The sequence below is a fragment of the Arvicola amphibius genome, chromosome 2, assembly GCF_903992535.2.
Source record: "Arvicola amphibius chromosome 2, mArvAmp1.2, whole genome shotgun sequence".
Lineage (NCBI taxonomy): Eukaryota > Metazoa > Chordata > Mammalia > Rodentia > Cricetidae > Arvicola > Arvicola amphibius.
Window position 1 is genome coordinate 64,087,287 of NC_052048.2, and position 12,251 is coordinate 64,099,537.

Here is a 12,251-nt window from a genome sequence, read left to right on the forward strand (position 1 = left end):
ACAGCAAATGGGAGGACCTATTCCATAGGCCTAGATGGTACCTAATGACACCCTTAGCTTTGGGGTTGATAGAAGTTGGTCGTCTGCTTCGTTAACAGATTCTAAAAGCTTTTTTAATCTATTGTCACAAGATGTCAGTACAGAGGGGTCAAGGAATGGCTGTTCCAGAAGCTAAAACTAGCCCAAGATAAGGTAATTAGCCTCTGAACCTGCAACATTCCAATTTCTCCAAGACTGGAGTTCCAGGCTGTTGATCAGTGTCTGCACACAGACTCCTTCCAGGAGCTTTTTCATTTGTGGTCACACAGCTTCTTTTCAGGAATCTTTGTTCACGATTGTGAACTGTCATGGGGTTACTGGGATTGCCCGGGTCCTCTGTAAAAGCAGCAAGTGCTCTTAATCATGGAGCCACCCCTCCAGATCCCTTGTGGGAGCCAAAGTTACATTTTAAGTTTTAATTACTATGCCTAAGAGATTCGCGAAACAAAACAGCTGAGTCCTAAGGATGCACTCTGGGACAGTCTACCCCACTGCCCACCTAGGAAGGTTAAAGGCAGCGTCTTCACACCAGTGCAAAGAGCAGGAACAACTCAAGTTTTTTTCATGGGAGAATAGGTAATGATTTATTTACATAAAAGAATTTTAGATAAGAGAACATGGTTAGCAGGCACCTGTTTCCACTGTGGATAATGTTAGAAACAATACAGAATTCATTCAAAATCTGGGAGACTGAGGCAGGAGAATCTTTAATTTGAGGTTATTCTGGGCTACAAGGATAGATAAAGTTTCTCAGAAACCAATATATGTATATGAGACAGGGTTTTTAGAGACAAGGTTTCTCTTTGTGCTGGGATTAAAGTTATGTGTCACCACAGCCCCGCTGACAAGATTGTCAATAGATTAAATAAAGTTTAAAAAGCTAAAATAAATGTATTGCCTAGGAACATGTGGACTCAAGTAGATAGATAGACAGATAGATGGATGATAGATAGATGGATGATAGAGAGGTAGAGATGGATAGATAATAGAGGCACCAAAGTGGGGGAGTGATGGAGGAGGGTCATCTGTATATCTGTTGTTTCATTGGTTAATTAGTAAAGAAAACTGCTTGGCCTGATAGGTCAGAACATAGGTAGGCGGAGTAGACAGAACAGAATTGTGGGAGAAAGAAAGAAGAGTTGAGCAGATGCTTCAGGCAGTCGCCATAGGCAGTTGCCATGCCTCTCCTCTCTGAGTCGGATGCAGGTTAAGTTCACTCCTGGTAAGCCACCACCTCATGGTGCTACACAGATTACTAAATATGGGTTAGTCAAGATGTGAGAATTAGCCAATAAGAGGCTGAAACTAATGGGCCAAGCAGTGTTTAAATGAATACAGTTTCCGTGTAATTATTTCGGGTGTAAAGCTAGCTGGATGGCGGGACGCAGCCCGGCCACTCCATCTACAGGGGAGGGATTGGAGCAATGGGGCAATGTGTAAAAGTACTGACTGTTCTTGTACAAGACCTAGGTTTGGTTACCAGTACCCACTTGGCAGCTCACAACCATCCATCCATATCTCCAATTCCAGGGGTTTCAGTACCCTCTTTTGGCTTCTACACACATGATACATATATACATATCCAGGCAAAACTCTCATATACATAAAAATAAATTTAAGAGTTTAAAGATATGACATAAAGCTAGAATGGTTAAGTTAAAGCCTTTAAAGGGAAGAGAAAATGAGAAATCAGGAATTCCAAGAGATCATAAATCAAACAAAAACAACGAAAAAAGACAAAAACATACTCGTGAATAATGAGAACATGAATCTAAAAGTTTCAAAAAGAAAACAAAATAAAAATGAGAAATGGGGGAAAGGAGGTAGAATGGGAAGAAAGGGAGAAAAAGGTAAGGGAGGATGTGCATGGGGCAGTCAGGGAAGGGGTAGCTGTGTGCTGTTGACAGAGGTTTCTGTCCCGCCCGGTCCCACAACCATTCAGTCGCAAAGAAACACACAGAGGTCTACACTAATCATAAGCTGATTGGCCTACTAGCTCAGGCTTCTTATTAACTCTTATGTCTTATAGCTTATTACATTAACCCATAATTCTTGTCTGTGTTAGCCACATGGCTTGGAATGTTTTATTAGTGAGGCAGTCTCATCTTGCTTCTTCTGTGTTTGGGTGATGACTGCAGACTGAACCTTTCCTCTTCCCAGAATAATCCTATTCTGGTCTCCCTGCCTCTACTTCCTGCCTGGCTACTGGTCAATCAGCGTTTTATTAAAGTACAAGTGACAAATCTTTACAGGGTACAAGACCATGGTCCCACAGCATGTGACTCTCCCAGACACAGAATGGGCACAACATGTATACTAGGAAGAACCCAGTTCCCACTTTTTTTTTACTGATGGATGGTGGTACATGCCTCAATCCCAGGCTGAGACAGGAAGAAAGCGAGTTTGAGGTGTAGGGTCCCCTGCCCTTTTCTTCCTGCTCACCTTCCCGTCTCTCACCAGGGAGGCAAGGGCTGCAGATTCAGCTTCATCTATCTGCCCACTCCAGAGCCCCTCATATCCATCCTACATTAAGTTCAAGCACATCCAGGTTACTCAACATAGTCACCACGCTCCTGGCTGCTTCTGCATGTCTCCAAAGTAGAGCCTTTCACATCTGCAGTGTCTGGGGGAAAGTACTCCGTTTTGTTCATGGTCACACCCACTCCCTTCTCAGAACACCATATGAGTTCCCCAGGCACCATCTTTCTGCCAAGCCATGCTTTCCTGAAGGAGCCACCGGTTTTTAAGTTAAGGCTGAGACTTCTCTGCCTCCCTGTTTCCTAGTCCCCACAAGCTTAGGGCATGCTCACCTAATTCTGCTTATCTCTATGTGACAGGCGATACCCCTCCCTCCTTCACACAGGGCTGAGCCAAGATGCAACTGACAGGAAACATTAACTGGTAAGAAAAATGCCCCCTTAACCTTCTCCTGCAACATCTGTGCTTTACGCAAGTTTTGGACACTTAAACACTTAAAACCGGAGAAGCCTTAAACACTGTTTTGTCTAGTCAGGCTAATTGTAAAACTCAAGCCTTCTACTGGCCATGAGTCTCCATTAAACAATTTGATTTAACAATGCCCGCATTAGATTTTGTTTATTTTTGTTTTTGAGATAGCCTTTTACTGTGTTGCTTAAGATGACCTGAAACTCACTGTCTTTATGCTTCAGCCTGGGATTATAACCATGTCCAGCCATACTGGTAAAATTTAAACTGGATCCTCCCCACCGAATACTTTCACATTGATTTTATTGGAAAGGTTAACCAGGGCTGAAGAGATGGTTCAGCAATGAAGAGCACTTGTGGTTCTTCCAGAAGACCTGGGTTTGATTCCCAGCACCCGCATGATGGCTCACAACAGTTCCAGTGGATCTGGCACCCTATTCTGATCGCCACTGGACACAAAAACCACAGTTCTCATCTTAAAGAAATCAGAGATTTATTCTGGAGTCATTTTGGATGACCATGGCCTGGGAGCACAGATTTAGGTTATCCCAAATTCCATGTTTCAATATGGAAACAGTTTCATGAAGTTCGTATAGTTTTCCAGAATAAAGAACATCATGAATCAAAGCATGTTTAAAATGGAGAGGAACTAAGCAATAGAGGAGAGGGTGTCTGAACTGGCCTTACCCTGTAGTCAGACTGATGATTATCTTAAATATCACTATAGAACCTTCGTCCAACAACAGATGGGAACAGAGGCAAAGACCCACATCGGAGCACTGGACTGAGCTCCCAAGATCCAGCTGAAGAGTGGAAGGAGGGAGAATATGAGCAAGGAGGACAAGACCATGAGAGGGTCATCCCCTGAGACAGTTTGCCTGAGCTAATGGGAGCTCACCAACTCCAACTGGACTGGGAGTGAACAAGCATGGGAACAACCAAGCCCCTCTGAAGGGGGTTAACAACTGGGACAGAATGAGGGGCCACTGACAGTGACACTGGGATGTGTCTCTACTGCAGATACCAGCTTCATGGGATCCTGTTCTCTTTGGATGTAAACCTTGCTCAACCTAGATGTAGCAGGGAGGGCCTTGGGCTTTCCACAGGGTGGGGTGCGTGGCACTCCCTTAGGGTTGGAGGGGTTGGGGGAGGGTTTGTGAAGGGAGAGGGAGGGGATTAGGAGGAGGGGAGGGAGTGGGAATTTGGATTGGTGTTTTTTTAAGTAATAATTAAAAAAAAGAAAATGCATAGGAACATCAAGAGGCAGGCAGAGCAAGAGGAAGGAAGCTTTACCACAGGATCAGATGCTATCTGATGCAGTCTTAGCTTTTGGATTGGTGGAAGCTACCACTCGACAAATTAATAGATTCTAAAAGGCTTTTATCTATAGTCACAGGATGCTAGTTCCAACACAGCCTCGCCTTTGTCTTCTGAGTGCTGGGATTAAAGGCGTGCACATGCCTGGAGTTAACCATTTTAAAAGACACAAGTTGGTAGCATTTGATATTTGTGCTGCCATCCAAACATTGTCACAATCCCAAGACATCAAGACTTACAGGAGCACATGGTTAGGCAGGAGGCATGTAGGGAAACCAGGACTCCAGGGGCAATGTGGGTAGATACTAGGATCAGGCTGGGTCCCAAGGTGACATCTACAGGTCTTACTGAGCCTGTAGCTCTTCTTTGACTACAGGAGCACTGCATGGCCTGCCTACCTGAAGACAGCATGCTGCTCCACAAGATCCAAGACCAGTCAGCCGCCAAAGGCTGGGAACAGTTTTTAAAGCACCCTGCACTCCGGCCCCACCCACTCTGCTCACCCGTGCAGAAGTGACTGAGCACGCCACCTCGCTGCTCCCAGGGCCATATCCTGCCCCTTGGTTCTGTGACAGCAGTTCCTCAATGAGAGTTGGGAGAGTTTCCACCTACGTCTTGGATGTTTCTGCATCTGACACCTCAGATATTGGAAAAGGCCTCACTTCTTTATGCTTTTGCTTTGGTTACCATGTAAACACCTGGAACCCTGCCTAAGCTGGCCTGCTAGAACAGGGTAACACACTTCAGCCAACCCAAGACATCCCGAGACTCCGAAAGTTTCCTGCCAGGATCAGTAGATGATCCAAAGATTTGCAAGCTAAATAAAATTGTATTGCTTAGCGTTGCTTTTTATACATTACTGTAGTGTTAGATAAAGGATACCACAGAAAGCATGTATAGCAAAGAGTGGCCATTGCTTGCCTCACCCACAAACACATTGACTCAGCTGTGCTTGAACGTGAGGGTTAGTGCTTTTGCACCTGGAGTAGCTGGGTTTGCTTGTTCCTACTACAAAAGCAATCAGATCCTGACTGACACACACACATGGGTCCCCCTCCTGAGCAGAAGTGAGGTAATACTTTAAGTGTATCACTAGAGATTTCCTTAGTCTGGAGAGAAAGGAGAAGGACTCACCAGTCTTCTGGAAGCCCATACCCTGGTAGAGAGCCAGGGTCACATACTGAAATGTGCTGGTGGTGAGGACGACTTCACTGAAGCCCCAAGCCCGCACAAACTGGAGGACTGTCCTGACCATGGCTTTCTCTATCCCCTCTCTTTGGTGCTCCAAGGACACAGAGAGTTGATAGAGCCTTAGCTGCATCCTCTGCAGGAGGGGGTCCTCCACTGTCAGGGCAGCCACCATGCCCACCATCTGACCCGTAGACTCAACTACCCAGAAGCAGGAGTCACGGGAACTCAGGTAGGTTGCGGTGATGTCAGCCATTTCTGTGACCAAACACATTGCTATGTACTTTTCCCAAGTGTATTTTGCAAGGAGCCACAGAGAAACAAAGAGAGTAAGACTGGACAGAAGAACCAGAAACTAGGAGCCTGAGGCCAAGAATAGGGTAAGAGGGACCCCAAGTAAGAGCAGAGGGTCTGGGGCAGCCCCAGCATGTGGCAGAAGGTGGTGGGGATGTGCTCCTCCATGCCTCAGGAAAACAAGTCCACTACACTCTTGTGGTCACTGTCCTGGTACTGGCGGATATGATAAGGAGCCATGGGAAACTTCTGGGTCTCAAATCTCAAAGGCCAAAAGACTCACTATCTCTGCCTGTGGGCTTCCCTGTAATCCTGTGGAAGAGAGAAGAAACCATGTAAGTCCCCTGACCAAGTTCCCAGCTTTCCAGTAAACATGGAGACCCTGCATTACAGTAACCACAGAGACCCTGCTCTAGGGTGTGTGCATGTGTGTGTGTGCACGTGTGTGCTATTGTCTAAGAGGAAACCATCATGGGAAGAAAGTATAAGGCAGACACACTAGTTGGAATGTTAATTTCTCTCCCTGTCTGAATGTGAGACACTGAGCACGGCACTTAATCTCTCTGGACCTGTTTCTTTAATAGCAGAAGAGGATAAAGAAGCACTTGCCTTCTAGGGGCCTGTGAGAACTAATACAGATACAGAGGCTAACATGAAGCCATGGTAGTTCCCTTCTCCTTTATCCTCCTGGCCCTGTTACTAGATCTCTAAATTTCTTGGAGCATTAAGACCCCCGTGGCAGCCAGTCTTCATGCCCAAACTGTTTGATCTCTTTCTCTAGAGTCTGTCCATTGCATACCCAGGGTTTGCAAGAACAAGTTTCAACAAAGTCACTGCCTCTTAACTCTGAACATTTAGACTTTTGAGAAAACCTGACCTGGAGGTCCCAAAAATGTCCTGTTACTTGAGACAAATGCAGAGACCCTCTAACCTTGCCCCCAAAGCCCCACTCACCTGGTTGCTCAGAGCTGAGAGTCTAGATCAGCCTTAGCGCCGTGCTTGTGATGGATATTCAAGCTGATCTGTGACCTACCCTATTGGGGTGATAGACTTGGTAGAAACCTCATTGGCTGGAAGCTGGGTATGTGATCATCATAAACCACAGGCCAAGCAGCTCAGCTGTGACGAGGACCATTCAGATCTAGTCAGCATCAAGATCCCCACAAAATGAACCTGGATAGGAATCAGGATCTGAGATGGCCCGGGTTATTACTCTCAGGGCAGAAAGCCTGCCGTTCATCCCCTAGTCCCCTCCCGGGTACAGTTGCTCTCTCCCAGCCTACTAACCCTCTCTGAGGCCCTCCCTGGTTCCTATGTTGACCCAGGGATTCTGATCCTCCTAAGCTTACCAATCACAAACAAGAGGACACATCCCCTGGCTCAGAGACTTCACTGCTGGGCTCTACCTGCCCAGGATGCACCTGTCCCCTATTAAATGCTCCTGGTGGTCTTCACTGACCTCCCCACCTTTTCCTCAGTCACTGTGTTGATACAGTTGCCATGTTGAATGAGTTTCCCAGGCCCCAGCCATTCAGAGAGACAAACTTCTGTGTAAAAATGTCCCCATTGAAGAGATGCCCCAGCTAGTCCCTGGCTCATGGCTTCCCGCACAGCATGAAACCAGCATTTGTCTGTAGCATTTAGCTGTGGGAAGGTCTATACTAAGAGGGCCCTTCCTTTTGTGCGGTGTTAGAATGACAAGCAGAACTGGAATTTTTCCTTCTTCTACCCCCATTATTCTTAGTCTTTTTATGGTGTTCCAGATTTCCTGGCTCTTTTCTGTTAAAAATTTGTTGGATTTAACATTACCTTTGACTGATGAATCTATTTCCCCCAGTGTATGTTCAATGCCTGAGATTCTCTCTTCTATCTCTTGTATTGCATTGGTTATGTTTCCATCTGTAGTTCTTATTTGTTTACCAACTTTTCCATTTCCAGAATTCCCTCAATTTGTGTTTTCTTTATTGCCTTTATTTCAGCTTTCAAGTCTTGTTTTTTTCTTTGTTTTCTTGGCTTTCTTTAAGGGATTTATTGATTTCTTCTGATTTTATGTTTGTATTTTTCCTCTATTTCTTTAAGGGAATTTTACATTTCCTTTTTAAGGGCCCCTATCATCTCATAAAGTTATTTTAAAGGTTGTTTTCTTCTGATTATTCTGTGATGGGAGGTTCAGGTCTTGCTGTTGTAGAACCACTAGTTTCTGTGCTGCCATTTTGCTCTTTATGTTGTTGAGTGTATTTTTATATTGCTGTGTACCCATCTCTTCCTCCAGTCTTTGCATGTGGTACCAGTGGCTCCTTCGGTCACCAACATGGTGGGGGATGGTGGGAGTGGGTGGGAAGGCTGCTGCTTTCTGGTCCTGGATCTGTTTTTCCTGCACATCTGTCATCTTTTCTGTCTGTACGAGCAAAACTTAAACACACCATGTGGCTTAGTTCATGGCATGCTGGCAGGATTCCCTTTGGCCATGCTGTGCTAGCAGTTCAAGCCTACAGGCAGCGCTCGGGAGAGGCGTCTCTGTATTGGACCCTGCATGAGAGACATGGGATTAGGAAGCCATGTTTTACTCCAGTTTTGTGTGGTTAAAACCTTTTCAAAGTTTTCTCAGGTCTTATACGAATGTAGGTGCTGGACATTCGGGTGCCATTTGTAGGCAGAGTATTTTGTTGGGACCACAACCGGCTCTGTTCTACCAGCTGTTTCCCAAATAACCACTCAGAGACTTATTAGTAATTGTAAATGCTCATCTTACAGCTCAGGATTATTGCTAACTAGCTCTTACAACTTAAATTAACCCATCTATATTAATCTACATTCTGCCATGTGGCTTTACATCTCTTTCGTCTTGCACGTCCCGCGTCCTCTCTGTGTACTGCTGGTGACTAACCTGTCCTTCTTGTCACTGTCCTTAGTTTGACTCTCCCACCTAAGCTTGTCCTGTCCAGATATTGGCCAGTCAGGTTCTTTATTAAACAAATCACAGCATAATTTACACAGTGTACACAAGGATTATACCACAGCAAATGAGTCTTTCTCTGTCCTACCAGCCAGCTCTCAAATAATGACATTATTAATTATGAAAGTTTGGCTTTAGTTCAAGCTTGTTTTTAACTAGTTCTTATAACTTAAATTATCCCATTTTTATAATCTACATTCTGTCATGTAATGCACCTGTTCTTCTGTGTCTCCCGGCATCTCTCAGAGGCCTAGATTTCTCCTCTTCATTTTCTCCCTTGAAATCCTGCCTATACCTCATACCTTGCTATTAGCTGTTCAGCTTTTTAATTACACCAATCACAGCAGTACATTTTCACACAGTGTACAAATATCCCACAACACTTGGTGGTAGGTATACTGGTTAGTTTTATGTCAACTTGACACAAGCTATAGTCATCTGAGAGGAGGGAACCTCAAATGAGAAAATACCTCAATAAGATCAGGCTGTAAACATACATGCCTCTGGGATATTTTTTATTAGTGGCTGGTGTGGGAGGGCCCAACCTGCTGTGGTTGCGACCACCCCTGGGCTGGTGCTTCTAGATTCTGTATGAACGCAGGCTGAGTAAGCCATAAGGAAAAAGTCAGTAAGCGAAAATTCACCATGGCCTCTGCGTCAGTGCCTGCCTCCAGATTCCCACCACTATGTTCGAATTGCTGCCTTGGATTCTCTCAAGGACTGTAATATGTAAGTCAAAAAATTCCTTTTTTCCCCCAAGTTGCTTTTAGTCATAGTGTGTTGTGGCATATTACTTTAACTAGGCAAAGGTGTGTTACATTTGTTTATGCTGCATTTGTTTAATGATGTAAAGATGTGTTGTGTTTCACCTTGCCTAACTAAGGGACCTGATTGGTCTAATAAAAAGCTGAACAATCAATAGCTAGTCAGTTGAGGGATAGGTGGAGCTGTCAGGAAGAGAAAATAAATAGGAGGAAGAATTTAGGCTGGCAGAAAGAGAGGAGAGAGAGCAAGGGAGAAAGAGAGGCAGACACCTGGAACCAGATTTAAGGCAGCCACCATCCAGCCAAACACAGAGCAAGCAGTGAAAGTAGGACATACAGGGTGAAGGAAAGGAGAGCGTACAGAATGATGGAAAGAATGAATGAGGCAAAACATGAAGAGAAACAGGTTACGCTAAGTAAGCAGAGTCTGTTTGTTCCCAGTCACCCAGATCCAAAATAATCATGAGTGGCCTCCATCAACAACTGTGCAGCATATCTGAGTAAAAGCTAAATCTGCCATGCAGCATGGCCTGGAAATATCTCTGTGTAAGGCAGCAGGTATTTGCCATGATCTTCAGCCTGTGCACACCTAGGAGACCCAGTCTGGTTGCTTTCCCTGGCGGGGGTGCTGAGCAGCTGGAATGCTCTTAGCTGCTTTCTTATTGACCCCAAGTGGACATACCAGCACCCAGACCTGAAGTGTATGGCTTGCCACGTGGGTTAGTTCCATGTTTGGTGCCATTCTGTAGGCAGAGGCTGTTCATACCTTCCCAGCCTTTCAGACCTGAAATAATAACAGTGAAAGTGTCTTATTACAACACTGCTTGGCCTATTAGCTCACGCTTCTTACTGGGTAGCTCTTAAATCTGAAATTAACTTATTCCTAATATTTTATATTTTACCATGAGGCTCATGGTTTATCAGTACCAGCATGCAGACATTTTCCTCCTCTGGCAACTACGTGGCTTCTCATTTGACTCTGCTTACTCTCTCTATATATATCTTTTCTGCCTGGTTAAGCCATGGATCAAAATAGCTTCCTTATTAACCAATGGCAATAAAACATATCCACAGCATACAGCGGGGGATCCCACATCAAAGATATTATAAGAACTAGCAAGAGAGGATCTTAAGCTAAGGTGGAACATTCATAACTAATAATAGGTCTCTGTGTCTTGATTTGGGAACTGGTTGGCAGCCAAAAGAAAGCCTGCTATAAGAGTGGTTTGTGACTGCATTAGTAATCCTAACTGAGATAGTGTGAAAATGCCATAGTTGTTTGGGTTGCAGTCAACTATTTTCTGATTGTAGCTAAGCCACACATCACAAGAGAATTCACATTTTGCAGTATAAGTAAGCTGGAATCTTTGACTGGAGTAGTCATAGGCTTCAGGAAAGAGGCTATTGTTATTTTATTATTGTCATTAAATGGATGTCATTTGTTTATAAATTGCCCTCTAAACATTACATGTAAACACAAGTATATACATTATATATATAGACTTCTGAGGATGTCACCCATGGTTGTGGAATGAAACGTATTTGTTTTTGTAGTAGGCAGTGCTTACAGTGGAGGCTCATAACCAGTCAAACTACTGAGACTAAGTGTCTTTTGCTATAGTCTGTATTGTTGGCATCAATATCACCCTGTACATTGTTCAAGAAACATTAAGGAAGAGTGATCTGAAAGAAATCATTGAAGAAAGGAGTGCAATGTTGTGTAGTTATTTTCTCCAGATTGATATAGTCCCTTGTGAAGATAAAGGGAGGCTCATAAAACTCCCAAGAAAGCTACAGGATTCATGGACTCCTCCTGAAGTGTGTATAGGCAGTAACCGCTACTGCTGGTGAGGAGACTCTTCAGTGCAGGGTATACAAAAGACACTGGTGATGGAGCATGTGAGTCATTAGCCGTGTGGAGCTGGCTCTTAATTACCATGCTCTCTGAGTCTTCTTTCTATGTGCCTGTCTATAATCCCCCGTAGGTGCTAGAAAGTTTTACAGCCCAATAAACCTCTCCAACCATGCAATAATCCAAATTAGACCAAATCAAACAAAATTAGAAAAAGCCCAGATTAATGGATACTAACATTCCCAGGTGGCCTTCCAGGCCTCAGTGAGGAGATGGAGAGGGAAGACCAGGAAGCCACGTGTTTGTTCTCTGGAGGAGCTGTTTAAATATCCTATGGGAGTGGTCTTGAGCCTCTCTGGGGAGGGGTCATTGTTTGATGGACTTTCTCAGAGGTGGAGTCTGGACTAAGCCAGCTCCCAGGAGGGGGCCTGGAATGGAACTTTCCACACAAATGGCCCAGACTCTTTGGATATAGGGGTGCCAGGGCCTGGGGTGACACTTCCAACCAATCATCCCAGACTCTTTGGATATAGGGGTGCCAGGGTTTGGGGTGACACTTCCAACCAAATATCTCAGACCCTTTGGGTATAGGGGTGCCAGGAGTTGTGGTGAAACCTTAACCCAAACATCCCAGACTCTTTGGGTATATAGATGCCAGGGGCTAGGGTGAGGCTTCCACACAACATCCCAGTCTCTCTTGGTATAGGGGCTCTGGCTCAAGTCTGGCTACTTCCTGTAGGCATGGGGTGATGTGGGAGAGGGGAGAGTTGGGAGTTGGTAAGCTTACTCTCAGTAGGAGGTGTGGCTGGAGAGGTATCTAGCTTACTGCCATCCTGGAGACTCAGGTGTCTGTTCCTTGAGGGAGATGAGAAGGCAGGTTGTTGGGTCCCTAGAG